The sequence below is a fragment of the Microtus ochrogaster genome, linkage group LG2 (genome assembly GCF_000317375.1).
Source record: "Microtus ochrogaster isolate Prairie Vole_2 linkage group LG2, MicOch1.0, whole genome shotgun sequence".
Lineage (NCBI taxonomy): Eukaryota > Metazoa > Chordata > Mammalia > Rodentia > Cricetidae > Microtus > Microtus ochrogaster.
The window spans coordinates 23,241,807-23,258,002 of record NC_022028.1 but is presented as its reverse complement, the minus strand read 5'-3'; the positions used below and the strand labels follow the sequence as shown (position 1 = coordinate 23,258,002).

At 39.0% G+C, this 16,196-nt stretch overlaps 1 protein-coding gene across 2 annotated transcripts in view; it reads left to right on the top strand.

Moving 5' to 3' along the window:
* The first annotated feature begins 1,115 nt into the window (after positions 1-1,115).
* Rev1 (REV1, DNA directed polymerase) overlaps positions 1,116-16,196 on the top strand; it is a 70,463-nt gene continuing 55,382 nt past the window's right edge. The window contains exon 1 of one of the 2 annotated variants that reach the window (XM_005359957.2): positions 1,116-1,163. The gene's annotated coding sequence lies outside the window, so the exon portion shown is untranslated. The remainder of the gene's footprint in view (positions 1,164-16,196) is intronic. The other variant, XM_005359956.2, reaches the window with a different exon arrangement.

Below are 16,196 nucleotides of genomic sequence, written 5' to 3'. Positions count from 1 at the left end.
GCCGCTCCGAGGCCTGCTGCCTGTCGCGCCGTCCTTGCGCCTCGGGCTGCCGGGTTATGTAACGCGTGACCTCCCATTCCCTCTCCGCCACAGCGCGGCCACCCCGGCGCTGCCTCCCGCGCTCCGTCGCCAGGCGACCCCGGGCGCCCACGGCCCTGCTTCCCCGGTCCCGCCGCCGGCTCCGCAACTCACTCTTTGCTGCGCCGGCGCCTCGCCGGCCATTCATTCACTCGCGCGTTCGAGTGTTCGCTCCCCCAGCGATCGCAGAACGTGGCACGGGCGCCCGGGCGCGGCGTCGCGGTCCTCCAGCCTGGACTCACCGCTCGGTCTCTCTACCCCTGCTTCTCCCGCTCCCTTGCTCGCAGGCATGCCGGATGCAGTGTTTTTCTCACTCCCCTTTTCCTTGTTATTTATCTGTCTTCCTCGTTTTCAGGACACGTGTCCCAAATGTGTCCCCACAGGCGCTCTCTATACTCTTGGATGTGCCGTTAAAATAACAGCCGAGGGGTCGATGGAGAGGCCACTTGTCTGTGTTTGGGGGCTCTTCTTTTCCTGTCCCCGGTTTGGAAAGCGCCGACCTTCCTATAACAGCGTTCCTTAATTGTTTAAGAAACATGACAGGTGATACACCTTGATTAGAATTTTACTCCAGTTTTTTTTTCTCGGGCCATGCGTAGAGTAGAAATGACATATAGAGATAGAAACACATCATAAAAAGGATTTGTAACTGTTAAGGGCTGTGTAACAACTCTTAAATATCTTGACTGGTCTCTGGCTTCTCTAGTCTTCCGAGCACACCAGTTCCTCCTTTAGGTAGAGTGAGACCTGCTGTAGCCTTGTTCCTGTGGAGTATACATTAGCTCAGCCTAAACGTTGCCCTCCATGGGCTTTAAAACTTAGGAGTCCGCTTTCTCACATTGGCAGGCCTTTGCCCAGGCAAATGCTGCTAGAATGCCCCTCCCTACCTGTGCTGGAAGCTTCCCTTAAGCTCTCCATCCAGCTGGACAGACTATAAACAACGCACTTACTTGGTTACCTGCTTAGGCTAGTTATTTGCCATTTTTCTTGAATTACTGTGATTTCTTGTTTGTGTCTTTTAGGTTCTTTGAGGTCAGTCGGTACCAATTCGTGTATCTTGTCATGAAACTTTACTCCTTTTTATGGTAAATAATGATTGTATGTCACTTTAAAATATGGGGGTCACCTTTAAGATTATTCTAAGATTATTCACTTTTTAAAATAATGGGAATCATTTTTAGGATTGAGTTCTATGTCGTCTCAAGTAGAAAAATAATAATTTTTAAAGTTAGTTTGCTTTTCAACCCCTTTGAAAACTAAGATTCAAATAAGAAAAAAAAAAAAGATCTGTCAACAACCAGTCACTGTTAGTGAGTTCCAGTGACTACATGCTGCCTTTACTGAAGTTATACATACAGTCTTTAATGGCTTCTGAAATGGAAAAAAAATCAAAGGATTTAGATAGGGGTTTGGAGTTTTGTCTCTGACAGTTGTATGACCTTGGGCAAGTTTTTCACTCTTAAGTTTGAAAACCTTATTTTCCAGCTTGGGTAGCTGACTGGTAAGTTAGTTCTTCAATGAAAGGCACTTATCGAGACGATGTGTACTCAGTGTTTCCTGGTACACTCTTCACAGGGTACCATAGCTGGGCCTGTTATGCTAGAGATAGAGCCCGAGAAGAAAACTAACCTGTTGTCTCCCAGTGAGCAGATTCTGAAGGTTGTTGGTGTGATTCTTTTTGCTTTGTTAGAATGTAAGGGATTGTAAATCAGGAAAAGCCAGGCTTGGTAGCACACACCTTTAATCCCAGCACTACTAGAGAGACAGAGATGGATCTCTTCAGAATTTGAGGTCAATCTTGTCTACATAGTGAAGTTCAGACCAGTTAGGGGCTGTATAGTGAGATTCCACCTCAAACAGAAACCAAAATAAATCACAGGGCAGGTTAAACAGAATATTGAAAAATGGAAAAAAAAAAGACCTACGGTGTATTTTTCTTTTACAAGAAATAATGGTGCCAACTGAAACATTAATGTGGATGTTAATGGATGTTTTACAAATTTACCTTTTGAACACAGTATGAGAGTATGATGATTCAAGTCTTTAGAGACAAGTCACAGATTCTTTTAATATCTCATCTACTTGTAAACTACACACAGATTTAGGCCTTCAGTTTGAGTGTTGCTCTCCTTGGATTGTGGGATTGGTGCTGGCGTCCTTATTTCGGTTGTTCTCACATAAGTATCAGAATGATCTTTTGAAAAAGAACTTGGATTGATCTTTTCTTGCTTAAAATCCTCCAAAAGCTCTGGGTTACATACAGAATTGAATCTAAGTCCCTTATCCCCACCCTCAAGGCATCAAATGATTTGACAGCTGCCAATATCCATGACTCTTTACGGCTTGGCCTCAGGATGCTGCCTAGGTAGTTAACCGCACACCTCTTCTGGGGATGTCAGTTGTCTCTTTACTTCAGGGGATCTTCACGTCCCTGAAATAGAAGCAAGTCTCTCTCTTCCTGTTGTTTGACTGTTTTGTTTGCTTTTTTAAATTGTTTTATTTTTGATTTTGTTCTTTTTCTCCATTGTATTTATTATCATATACATTTTCACTTGTTAGTTTTTTCCCATTAGACTTGTTGGCTCTTCCTAACTACAAGTTAGAGATCTTACTAGATTTATTCGTAATTTTATTGTCAGTATTTAGAACTGTGCCTAGTACCTAATAAGCTGTTAGTAAAAGTTGTTGAATGAATGTTGAATGAATGTTGTAGTTGATTTGAATATTTGACAGCTTCAGTCAAGATCCTGCCTTCTACCATTACTGATTGACCCTGGACAGGTTAGTGACTTCAGGTGCCTCATTTTAATCATCTACATATGATAACTGTAGTATCACCTACCTGTAGTGCTAGTGAGTAATTGAATGAATGCGTGTAAAGTACAGTAGTCTGAATTTCCTGCACTTTGTATGGAGACCACACGTCTATGTCCAGTGTCTTCCCAGTTGCTCTCTATCTTAGCTTCTGAGTCATGATCCCTCACTGAACCTGGGGCTTGCTTGCCATTTTGACTAGACTGGCTAGCTCCTAGGATCTGTCTGTTAGCACCCCAAAGCACTGAAGTTAAAAATGTGCACCGCTGCACCCATCCTTAGTCACATTTTGCATGGCTAAAGATCTGAACTCAGGTCTTCATGATTGCAAACTTCTGTGTGCCTTCTCCCCTGCCTTTAAAAAAAAAAAAAAAAAACCTTTAAAAATTTTGCTTTACATACTGATGGTATTTTTTATTGTTGGCATGAGATAAACTTGAATTAGTTTTTATATTTTTTGAATAAAGTTTTTTGCCTGCCAGAATTTGACTTTTTAAATAGTTTCTCTGTCTAGAATAAGATAAAAATAAACTACTGAGAATGGGTGGCCGCTGCTTAGTCTTAATATGTATGTCAGGTATTTTATTTTCCAGTCTGAAGAAGATGGCTGAGTGATTATCCCAACAGCCACCCATCAGAGTGGTTTTCATAGGTTTTGCTTTGAGGTTCGTTCTACTGGAAATATGATTGTGGCAATGAAGATCTTGCTAGGGACTTTTTGTCTTCTGACAGGAAAGTCTGAAGATCTCATGGAAATCTGATTTTTGTAGTGTTTAGGAAAGAGAGGTGTTTTATCATCTTTCGTGTGATGGTTTTCTGCCATCTTTCACACAGTTTTCCCTACATGGTGTATTTTGGTTCGTAAATCAGAGCTTAAACAGTCTAGTAACATTCTACATGCCTGCCTTTGACTTTTTTTTTAATGTATTGGTTTTTTCTTTAGTGATTAGAGAAATAAGACCAAGGCTTTGTAATAATAGATACTTGAGCTAATGCATATTGAGTTATTTTTCTAAACTTAAGATTCTGCCTATGACAATTACACTTGTATAATACAATTATTTTCACTTAGTATTTATCCTTAGCAAAATGGCTTTTTGTAGTTTGTTTTGTATCTCATCTCAACTATAAGTCATAGGATTCTAAGCTTTGGCTGAAACTTAAAAGAATATTAAATACTACTTGTCTGTTTAACACTTATTCTAAAATTTAATAATTGGTAAATTACTGAGTATGGACTATGTTCCAGGACTCTTTGCTAAGTGGTTTCTCATTTAATATTCAAAAGTACCATATACAATAGGCTCAGTTATGAAGAAACAGATTTGCAGAAATGATATTACTTGGCTGGGTCTCATGGTACAAAAGAATCTAGGATTTTTACCTACTTCTGATTCATGACCCAGGGTCCTAACTCTTTTGTGAGCTACATTTAAAAAGGACAAAGGTTTGCATTTGTAAGTTTATGTTTCTCCGAATTACTGGCAGTTTTTTTTTCCATTATTTCTACCTAATAAGAGGGTGTCTGTTTGAAACTGTAGTTACAGGTGTCTGCAGGATGCTTGGATTTGGACAACAGGCCTCAAGATTGTACAACAAGTTCTTTTAACCACAGAGCATCTCTCTAGCCCCAGAACTGTAGTTTATAAGTACAGATTTAAACGTGGACATTAAGGGAGGGGGATCACATAGTCATAATAGGCATGAGGGAGATGTCGAGAGAGGGCGGGCAAACTTGCAAATGAGCTTGGTAAACATAAGACAGAAGTTAGTCTGGGCCTCTTAAGAGTGTCAGCATTAAATGTCTTAACAGTTATATGGATGATATAATTTTGTGGCTTTTAAAGTTGCATTCCTCTGAGAATTGTAGTCTTAGAAAATTGGCACTTCCTTAGAAAATAGGAAGTAGTTAAAAATGTTGCCATATAATGTTGTTAAATTTAGTGCTTTCTTATCTGTCCAGGTAGAGATGATTTAAGAAACCTTTTATTTTTTAAAATTACATTCATTTAGTTAGTGTGCATGTGTCTATATGTGTGAGTGTACATATAAGGAACTCAGAGGACAATTTGTGGGGGAATTGGTCCTCCTACCACGTGGGCTCTGGTGTTTGAATGTGCATCAGACTTGGATCCTCATGCTTGATGACAAGTGCTTTACCCACTGACTGTCTCCCTTCTTCCCTCTAACAATTTACATCTGTTTGTATGTTTGGGGGCCAGAGGACGGCTGGTAGGACTCAGGTTTCTCCTGGGTAGCTCCCAGGTATTGAACTCATTTCATCAGGCTTGGCTGCAAGAATCACGGTCCACTGAGCTGTCTCACTGGTTCATGGAAATCCTTTTTAAAGCCAGTTTGGCTCCATGGCTCTGCATATGTGCTTGCATCTGTGGAAGCCAGAGGACAACGTTGAGTGTTCTTCAGGTACCATCCACCGTTTTTATTTATTTTATTTTATTTTTTTATTTTTTTTGGTTTTTCGAGACAGGGTTTCTCTGTGGCTTTGGAGCCTGTCCTGGAACTAGCTCTGTAGACCAGGCTGGTCTCGAACTCACAGAGATCCACCTGCCTCTGCCTCCCGAGTGCTGGGATTAAAGGTGTGCGCCACCATCGCCATCCACCGTTTTTATAAAACAGATTTTCACTGGATTGGAATTGGACAAATAGGCTAGGCCGGCTGTCTAGAGAGGACATGGAACCCTCTGCCCTCTCCAACACAAGTGGGTGTCACCAAACCAGGTTTTATTATTGTTATTTTAAATGTGGGTTCTGGTGTTTGAACTGAAGTTTACCATCTGACCCCGTGACTTTCCATGTGAGCAGGGGTGGACAAAAAGTCTGATGTTAGAAAATAAACCAGAATATTGCTTTTTTGATCACACTGAAGGTTTAGGAGAAACTTCTAGAAGGTTTAGTCATAAGACAGGGGTTGTATATTGTCATGCAGAGAGCATTTTAAATTCTCTTGAAATTAGCTTTCTTAGAATGTTAGCTAAGGTATAGTGCACTGTGACTGTTGTGGTAGATACCTTATTATCCTAGTACTCAGGAGGTAGAGGTAGGAGGATGACGATCAAGGTCATCCTAAGCTACCTAGTGAATTTGAGGCCCCTGTCTGGGCTACATGAGAACCAGCCTCAAAGCCAAAAAAACCTCCAAAACAAGCATCGTGTACTAAACTTAAATTGAATTAGTTTCAGTATCTTGAAGAATGTAGTGATTTTCTTTCTAAATATGGGAACTTCACAGCATGAAGGCAAGGGAAGAGTCCAGAAGTTTTGACAATTTAAATTTTCTTTTTATGTTCATTTGCAATTACATTAAATTTAGTGAGAAGAGAGACTTGCAGAAAATGGAACAAACAGATAGGAAAGTATACACACACACACACACACACACACATATATATACTTGTGTATATACATAAATAGACTTTGTGTGTAGGTATGTATGGGTGTGTACATGTGAAGGCTAGAGGTCAGTGTTTGTTGTCCTCCTCAGCTACCTTAATTTTTGAAATAGGCACTCACACTGAACCTGTAGCTCATCCATTCAGCTAGGCTAGCCAGATACCCGGTGAACTCCAGAGATTCACCTCACAGTTCTGGGATTAAAGGTACATGCTATCATGGCTTTTCTATATGGGTGCTGGTGACCCCAGCTCAGGGCATCGTGCTTGAAGGGCAGTCATTTTACTACTGAGCCATCTCCCTAATAACAAGGTAGAACATATTTTTGAACTTCACTTGTTCCATGGGATTTTTAGTTCGTATCATTGGTGTTCATTTACCTTGTGAGTTTTAGAAAGATAGTAAAATGTGTAGATGGAATACACAAGATGAAGATTTCTGCGAACATTGTGTATTTCCTTAAAGTAAAATTTAAGCTTCTAAGGTTAATACTCAAGACTTTCTGTGACATTCCTCAGCTATCTCTGTTCATCTACTACATCTAGAATGTTACCTTAGCTCTGTATTTTTTTTTGTAGTCTTAAGAATTTTTCTCTTTCTAACATCACTGCTTCCTCTCTCCTTCCCTGTTCCCTTCTACCTTTTAAAAGCACATTCATTATTTCATTATTGCCTAAAGCTTATATCTCCTTTTACATGTTATTTTGTCGGTTTTCTTCTCCAACCTGATTTTTATTGCTTTCTCTGTGCTTGATTGCATTCTGTCAGTGTCTAATGTAGAATCTAGTATTTAGTTTTATGTAAGTCTTTTATCTTTGACAAACCTTTCATTGTGGTTTATACTTACTTTACTTACCTTGAAAATGGCAAATGACAGTGAGTTCGAAGGAGACTGTTAATCTGATGTGGATTTGAAGGGAGGAGGAGTGAGAGACTGTCACCTGTAACATACTCCTACAGAATTTTTTCCAGGCTGGGCACTGTGTGCCAGCATTTTCTCTTTTCCTCATACACTTTTTACCCGTGTTCCTGCCCTAGTCTCTAACTCCACTTCCCCACTGCATACACTTTAAATATCAGCAGAATCAGCCCATGACCAACAGCTTCTAAATTACTTGGGAACTTTTAAAAATATAAATTCCCAGCCCTACCCAACCAAACACCTGTAGTTTCTAAGTCCCGATCATTTAAGTTGGAATTCAGTGGTCTCTTTTGTTTCCTAGGCCTGCTTTATGATTTTGATGCTCGGGTATGCGAATCACTGCTCCAGAGTTTTACACCTTCTTTGATATTACTTCTGTTCCTCACCTGTTTGTCTCTATCGTTAGACTTGCATATGACCTTTGAAATCCTGTGGTTTCAAAGTTTACTATGATTTACTGCAACCTTGAAGTTTCCTACAGATAATTCTTTGATGCTCTTCCATCATGGTTAGTGGTATTTTACTTCTTTGGATTCTTTGTCTTGGTCTGTTGCCCACTCATGCTTAGCTGTAAGGATCACAGTTGAAACTGTGCTATTTCACAAGTGCATTAATTAAGCAGTTTTCTTTAAGAATATAGGACATTTGATGCCCCAATACTAGGGAGGGTAACATGAATATGGCAGATTTTGCCTATCTGTTCATATTTTACTGCCCAGAGCTTAGTAGCATGCATACTCTTGACTTTAGGAAATGTAATTTACAGTTGCCAATTATATCCCACTAAAGATGTAGGAAACATGAAAGGAAGATTGAAAATTAGAAAATAATGCCTTTTTAATTTTATTACTTTTTGGGGGGAGGTCTAGATAACCTTGTTTTTTGGTCAGGAAGGAGGTGGGGTGAGTTGTCTTCATTTCTAATGCCAACTGCATGTTTGGGAATTGTCTGTACTACTCTGGTTCAGTAAGTCTCTGGATTAGCTCAGAACACATGAAAGCTCTTGAGCTTGGATTTGTTGTAGTGAAAGATACAGATGAAAATTAGCCAAGGAGCACATAGAAGAGCTCCATAGGATTTTGTTTGTCTTTTCTGGGTAGAGTTATGACAGTGATATGCAGGACTAAAGGAAACTCATGAAGCTTTATTATCCAGAGAATTTGTTGGAACTTGAACTCTTTAGATATAATAGCTGCTGGTGTGATTGACCTTTATTTTCCAGCCCTTTAGGAGGTTGGAAATACAGGGCCCAAAGTTACTACATCAGACCAGAATATTAAATTATTTGAAGTCTTCCTCCCTCCCCCCAAAAGGATGAATTAATAGCAAATCTCAAGGATGTGTAGAACATGTTCAAGAACTAAGGCCCCTTTGGATAAAGTTAGTTTTTAATGTGTAGCCATGATATGGACAGGCACATCTCTTATTTTTTGAAAGCATAGAAAAGGTTTCATAATATGCTTATTTATGTCTTAAAAGTTTTTTTTGTTAAATTTCTCTATACATTAGAATGGTATATCTGTTAATGGAGTTGTAAAATTAGTTTTATTTATATGGATGTTTTGCCTGCTTGTATGTCTGTACTCCATGTATCACTGATGCCTGTGGAAGCCAGAAGAGGGCATCTGATCCACTAGAACTGTAGTAGGTGGTTGTGAGCCTCCATATAATCCCTGGGAATTGAACCTTAGCCCTCTAAAATAGCACTCAGTATTCTAAGCTGTAGAGCCACTGGGCCATTTCTCCAGCCCTGTGAAGGCTTTATTTGCTTGTTTGTTTGGTATTTTAAATAAGCAAGTATATAAAATGGTAGTTTAAACACTGCAGAAGACTGTAGAATTGGTCCAATCAACTCTGTCCATATTAAAGGACTAAGATTTAGCTAACTGATTTTAAGTCAGTGACTCAGGACCAAGTTGTGCTTCTACTTTTCATACATATGGACTAGTTGGAGTTAGTCTAGGCAGGCCTTATATTTAGGGCCTGTTTTCTTCCTTAGTCCTATTAAAAAATATGGCTACTAATGTGTCTACCACAAATAGGTACTAAATTCCTTGATAGAAAAGCGTCTGTTTTTTTCCTTTAAAAAAAAAGTTATACTTAATTTGTGTGTGTGGTGTGTGGAGCTTAGAGAACAACCTGTGGAAGTCCGATCTTTGCCTCTGCAGCAGTGGCTCAGCCTTAATGCTGTGGCCCTTTAGTACAATCCTCATGTTGTGGTGACTCCCCACAATAAAATTATTCTTGCTGCTACTTCATAACTGTCATTTTGGTAGTATTATGAGTCATAATGTAAATATCTGTTTTCTGATGGTCTTAGGTGGCCCCTGTGAAAGGGTTCTTTGACCTCCCCCAAGGGAGTAGGGCTCAGGTTATCAGAATAGGCATGTTTACTTGCTGAACCATCTCTCTGTTCCCTGAGTATCTGTTTTTATTGAGTTGTACTAAACTAGTTTAATTTGGTAGAAGTGGTCCTCTATAGCAATTCATGTTAATACCTTTGTTAGTTTCTCCTTTGAAAAATATGGGAACATTAGTTTTTAAGAAAATAAAACTGTGCTGTCGGGGTTTGCACCTTCCAGGGTAGAGGTGTGTGAGGATTAAAAATATTAGGCAGGAGGAACGGAGATAATGAAAGAAAAGGAACAGAGACACAGAATAGAACTGGGAGGGAATCCAGTGAATACCCGCGCAAATCCAAAAGAGGGGGAAGGAGGCGAAAGACTGATTCACCCTGAAATAAAGGACAAACAGAGCAATTACCTACTTCCACACCTGAAAAGTCAAGCAACTAAATCCTGAGTTGAACATTCTGTTGTTGAGTGGGCGTGCAAGGACCACCACACCTTAGACTAAGTATCCTGTAGGCAGTCTCTCCCTGGATCAAATCCCCTCCCCTTGAAGGAGCAGGAATAGACTTGAATTCTCTGACATTCGGTCAAGGTGAACAGACCCATTTCTTTTGGCTCCCATATTGGGTGTGGTATCGCACCTTTAATCCAGCACTTAGGAAGTAGAGGCCTGTGGATCTCTGAGGTTTAGGGCATCTTTGTTACCTGGGAATTTTCCAGGTCAGTGAGATCCCATTTCTAAAAACAAAAGTATGATTTTATATCATAAACTGTCAGTTAACTTCGTCAGTATTCTAGCTTCTCTGTCTTAGAAGACAGTTAGTAAAGATCAGTTATAGAATCCCTCCTTAGAAAAAGGTATTGGAATAAATACCTTGGTGTAAAGAACTTAAATGCTAATAAGTTAAGAAATACTGAAAGGAAGAAACTACAAAGTTTTAATTTTTTATAAGGTAGAAACATGGGTAATTTGCTTCTCTTTGTTACTATTTTTCTAATTTTTATTACAAAGTATGCTTTAATACAAATAAGAGGGGAAATTGTTTTTAATAAGAAATACATAGGACTGAATATTTTGTCAACATGAATAGTGTACTTCATGAACACCAGACAATAATGGGAGGAGTCTAACAATACTCCAAATGTTGTAGGGAGGCCACTTGTTCGTTTCCCCGCTGCTCAGCCCCAAAATAATCAAACAGAAACCATGCAATACTGTTTGGCCAATCGCTTAAAGCGTATTTCTGACTAACTCATATCTTAAATTAACCCATCTCCATTAATCTGTGTATTGCCACGAAGATGTGGCTTACTGGGTAAAGTCTGTTCCTGGTGGCGGCTACATGGTGTTCCTGACTCTGCCTTCTTCCTCCCAGCATTCACTTTAGTTCCTCCCCCCCAGCTCTATTCTGCCCCATCACATGCCAAGATAGTTTCTTTATTCGTTAACCAATAAAAGCAACGTATATGCAGAAAGACTTTCTACATCATTCCCAAGAAAGGATAGATCAGAAAAGGATTTGAGCAAGGCCAAATCCCGTTCTCTTGGTTTAGTTTTGGTTTGGAGAGTGCTAGTAGCCATTCTAATTGATAAAGTCCTCACCTGCTGTTGATCAAGATGTGCCTTAATTGGGTGTGGAGGCACTTGTCTGAGTCCCAGCTGTTTGGAAACTGGGGTAGGTATCAGGAGACCCTAACCTAAAACCTAAAAGAAAAAAGGTATTTCATCTAGTATAGGAATTGCTATATTTTAGTAGGGGGAAAAAAATCACAGAATACTAAATGTGGCAGGGGAGGGGGAACTCATAATTAAAGAACAGGAGAGGTAGTCAGTATAAAACTTGACTAAAGCATCCCGGCATTGTACTACTTACATTTTCCTAAAGGGTATCTTACACATAACACTCATCTTAGAATGCATGCTATCTTGGTTTAGAATCCCTAAAGACAAGTCTAGAAATGAAAGCTAGTATTTGTGCTTTTATGGAAATAGTTACTAGGGCCTTTCACTTGGGTGCATAGCTTTTGTTTTCACTTTAAATAGCTTGATGTATATTCCTTCAAATTAACCTAACAATATATAGGTTAGATTTGCAATGCTTCATGAGGTATGGAATCGAAGAATGTACTGCTCTTAAAATTTAGGAATTTGAGAACCATAACCCTGAGACATTGATAGTCTTTGTGGTTGAGTCTAAAAAAGCCCTAAAAAGCAGCTGTATAAATATTTGTACTTAAATTCATCTCATAAGGTCATTGATCTGGTGTTAAAACCTCCACTCTGTATGGAAAAAAATAAGAGTATATTGGTACAGGCACTCTGAAAACTCTTCTAGGCCTGTGGGTTTATATTCCATTTATTTAGCCACTCCTGAGGACAGTACGTGGTCTTTGTAAATTGCCTGTGTTTGATCTCCCACTGCCCCTGATTCCAAGAAAAAAGTCATAGGCACTGTTGCCCATACTTCTTGGAGAGGTTGACTCTTAGCCTAGCTTTGTGCTCTCCACCTTCCTATTTGAAAGTCTCTGTTCCTGTGGCGTGCTTCTAACTTCCTGCTTTAAAAAAAAAGTTTCTAAAATTATGGTAAAATACTTAAAACATAAACTGAACATTTTTGTTGAAGTTTTTTAATTTTTAAAATTTTATGAGTAAAGTTGTTTTGCGTTTGTGTCTGGTAGCTTCAGGCTAGAAGAGGATAGCCCCTGGGACTGGAGTTAAAGACATTTGTGATCCACCATGTGGGTGCTGCCAATGGAGCCCACCACAGTTCTCTGAAAGAGCAGCCAGTGTTCTTGGCTACTCAGTCATCTCTTCAGTCTCAACCATTTTTAAATGTGAAGTTCAGCAACATTAGTGCAGTGTGTAGCATCCGTCACCACCATTCATCTCTTGTTCCCTTTCATCTTGAGAGTGCTTCCTGTTATTACCCTCACCCTCAAAACACCATTCTACTTTCAGTCTCTAAATTTAACTACTTGAAGTATCTGGTATAAATGGGAGTATTTACCTTTTTTCTTTAACTTTTCTGCTTTGCTTTTTAAATACTATGTTATCTTCATTAATTTTACAAATGGCTGCTTTTGCTTAGCATTATATTTTATGACTTGTATCATGTGTTAAATTTCCCAAGTCTAAAGTTATTTATTTATTACTATTTCGTATGTGTATATGCCACTTTTTGTTTATGTCATTTTAGGCCAAGGCACTTTTGGAGTTGTTTCCATCTTCCCTACTGTGAACGCTGCTGCTGTGAATATGGGTATATAGATAAATCTGTTTGTTACCCTACTCAGAAGTGCACATAGAGATAATATGATTCTGCTATAATGCTTTGAATTCCTGCCACTTTTTCCCACATCAGAAACATCGTTTTACATTCTCGCCTGTAGCCCACAAGGGGTTCTAGTATCTTCCCGGTTTCAACATTTATTTTCTTTCTTGTTAGATAAAAGCAAGAGAATCAGGGGTTCTTGACTATCTGGGCTACATAGACTCTGACTCATAAAACCAAGGGTTGAGAATTGCTAAGTGTCAGAGTGCTTGCCTGGGGTACACAAGGCTCTGGATTCAATCAGAATCTCCTCTGCACCCTCTCCCTTTGAATGTGAGAAGGCATCTCCTTGAGGGTTTTGTATGATTGGTAAATGTGAACTTGTCTTCATATGCTATTGGCCATCTCTACATCAAATCTGCACCTAGTTTTAATTAGATTGCTTTTGTCATTAATGATAAATTAGTTTTAAATTGTCTATATTTTATTGAATATATGATTTCAGATATTCTTATTTTATAGGTTGTCTTTTCACTACTGTGTTTTTTGACAGTTTTATCATAAAACAGATTTATGTGTATGAGTATTTGGCTAAGTGTATGTATTTGTACAATGTGTGTACCTGGTCCCTGCAGAGACCAGAAGAGGTTGTTATCCCCTGAAACTGGGGTTACAGATGGTTCTAAGTTGCCATGTAGGTGCTGGGAACTGAACCTGGGTCCTGTGCAAGCTTTTTGTTTGTTTTTGTTTTTTGTTTTTTTTCTGTGCAAGTGTTTTTAAATGTTGAGCCATTTCTTCTGCCCCAGTTTTTCTTCTGCCCCAGTTTTTACTTTTTGTAGTTAGCATATAATAATGGTTTTATTATAGAATTTTTATAATGTATATATCATTTGTTCATGTCACCCCCAGCTCCTCCTCCTTTGCTCTAGTTGATCTTCTGTTGTAGTTCCCCTTCTACTTTCATAGTATTAAATCTGAATATTTTCCAGTTCTTCTACTTTTTTGTTGCTGTGCTTTTTGTATTGTATCCAAGAAATCATTGCCAATCTGTGGAGCCCAGGGCAGCCTGCCCACACATGGGGCCAGTTGTGCCTGCACAACTGCCATTGCAGGCAGCACAGGGTTCCAGGAAAAGTCATAAGCTGATAGCACCCAGGGAGGGCCAGCATTTAAAGTGAAGTACCTGACATTCCAACCATTAGATAAGATCACCAGATGTTCCTGAACCCAGGACTCACCTATTCCCCTTTTGCCAAGACCCCTAGACAAATGTCAGCTAGTGAAGGTCCTGAACCCTGGAATCCACTCACCCCAACTTCTACTATGAGATATATATGATATTATATGTGTCATATTTTTTTATATGTGTGTGTATATATATATATACACACACACACATATATCCCATCCCTCTCCGTTCTCAGTGGCTACGTTGAACATACAGAGAGTCCAAGTTTAAGCTTGAATAAAGGCTTTTTGCTTTTACATATGAGTGCAGACTCTGTAGTGGTTTTGGGGGACCCCACGATCTGGACGTAACAATCAGCTGTCAAATGTTCACCTATTTTTCTTTCTAGAGTTTAAATTTTTTGTTCTTGAAATCCATTTTTAAATCTATTTTGAATGAATTTTTACATATAGTGTAAGTTGAGGGGCTACCTTCTTTTGCACGATATTCCAGTTTCAGTAGCACTATTTCATTTAAAAGGTCCTTTCCCCATTGATTTCTTATGGGGAAGTCTTTTTAAATACAGATACCCCTGGGTTCCTCTATACTTTGAGCTGTTAAATAGGTCTTCAGTTGTAAGCAAATGCCTAAGTAGAAAAGTGATGGCTAAGGTGAGGAAAAAGGAAAGGTATTGAGTGGAGAGATGGGAGTGAGCCCAAACCAAGTTAAGTTTTTTAGCCTTTCCTAAAAGGTCACCTGTGGGTGGCCACAGGTGACTTTCTTTGTATTTGTATCACATTATGAATTATGTCATATTACTGAAATGTGTACATTCGTTAATTCATTATATATTTGATTTAGTGAGCAAATATCTTTTATGACCATTAAATAAAGGTAAGATAGCACTTTACATCTGAATATGACTGTAGTAATGAGATGTAATAAAAGTCACTCAAAGGCAATTGCATTTACTTTGGTTATTGGTTTGTTTGGGACATGATCTGGCTACATAGCAACCTTCTGTTGGCTTGAACTCAAGATCCTCCTGCCTTAGCTTCCTGAGTGTTGTGATTGCAAGTATGATTGACCACACTTGGCTTGCTTGCCTCTTTTCCCTCTCTCTCCCCACCCCACTGCTGTTACTGCTACTCGGTAACCCAAACTGGCTATCCTTCAGCCGCGGTCTTCTGAGTGTAGAAACTACAGATGTGTACTATAACACTTCAGTTCCATTAATTAATTGCTCACATATTTAGAGTTACGACTATGTAACCATCAGATTAATGATACATATGTATTTGGGAGATTTTTTTTTTTGCCAGGATGTTATGAACTGTTATGGTGTTAGTATATTTTTTTTATAAATAGATGAAAAGAAATACCACTCTGCATGAAAATTATTATTCTTGATGAAGATCATTCCTTTGGTAAATACTAAAATTAAGAATCAAATGTGGCCAGGCAGTGGTGGTGCATGCCTTTACTTCCAGCACTTAAGGAGGCAGAGGCAGGCGGATCTCTGTGAGTTTGAGGCCAACCAAGCCTGGTCTACAAGAGCTAGTTCCAGGACAGGCTCCAAAGTGAAACTGTGTCTCGAAAAAGAACAAAAAACAAAGAAAAAGAATCAAATGTGACTAATGTCAGAACTTAGGCTGAGTTAGGAGGATAGCTGTGAGTTTCATGCCATCATGGGCTAAATACACCCTCTGTGTAAGAGAAACAAGAAATAAAAATAAAATTTAGCAATAACCATGGGAAGCAAATAAAATGAAGTTTTTTGTTGGAGTGTGAACAGCCTCTTGACACGCACATTGAAATATAGAATGAGCTGTTACTGGTGTGCCAGCAAGAAGAATGTAAGTTTACATAATCCTGTTCTATACAGATTAAGCAAGCAGGCTCTCGTGAGACTTCTAGAACAGGGTAAATCAGGAAGCCTTCTTCTGTAAACATTTTAAATCCCAGCTACTAGGCATTTTGCTTCTGTTTGCCACACTTGGCTAAGTTGCTGCATGCTGACATGGCTATATTTGATAGTCACTAATTTGGCTGTTTTTTAATTTTTTTTTACCTGCTTATTTCCTTAAAGTTTTAGTTTGCAGAACCTTTCAGTGGTTGGCATTTATGGCTCCCTTTGTAGGATCTTATGGAAACAAGAAGCAAGAACTGAGATTTTTAGTT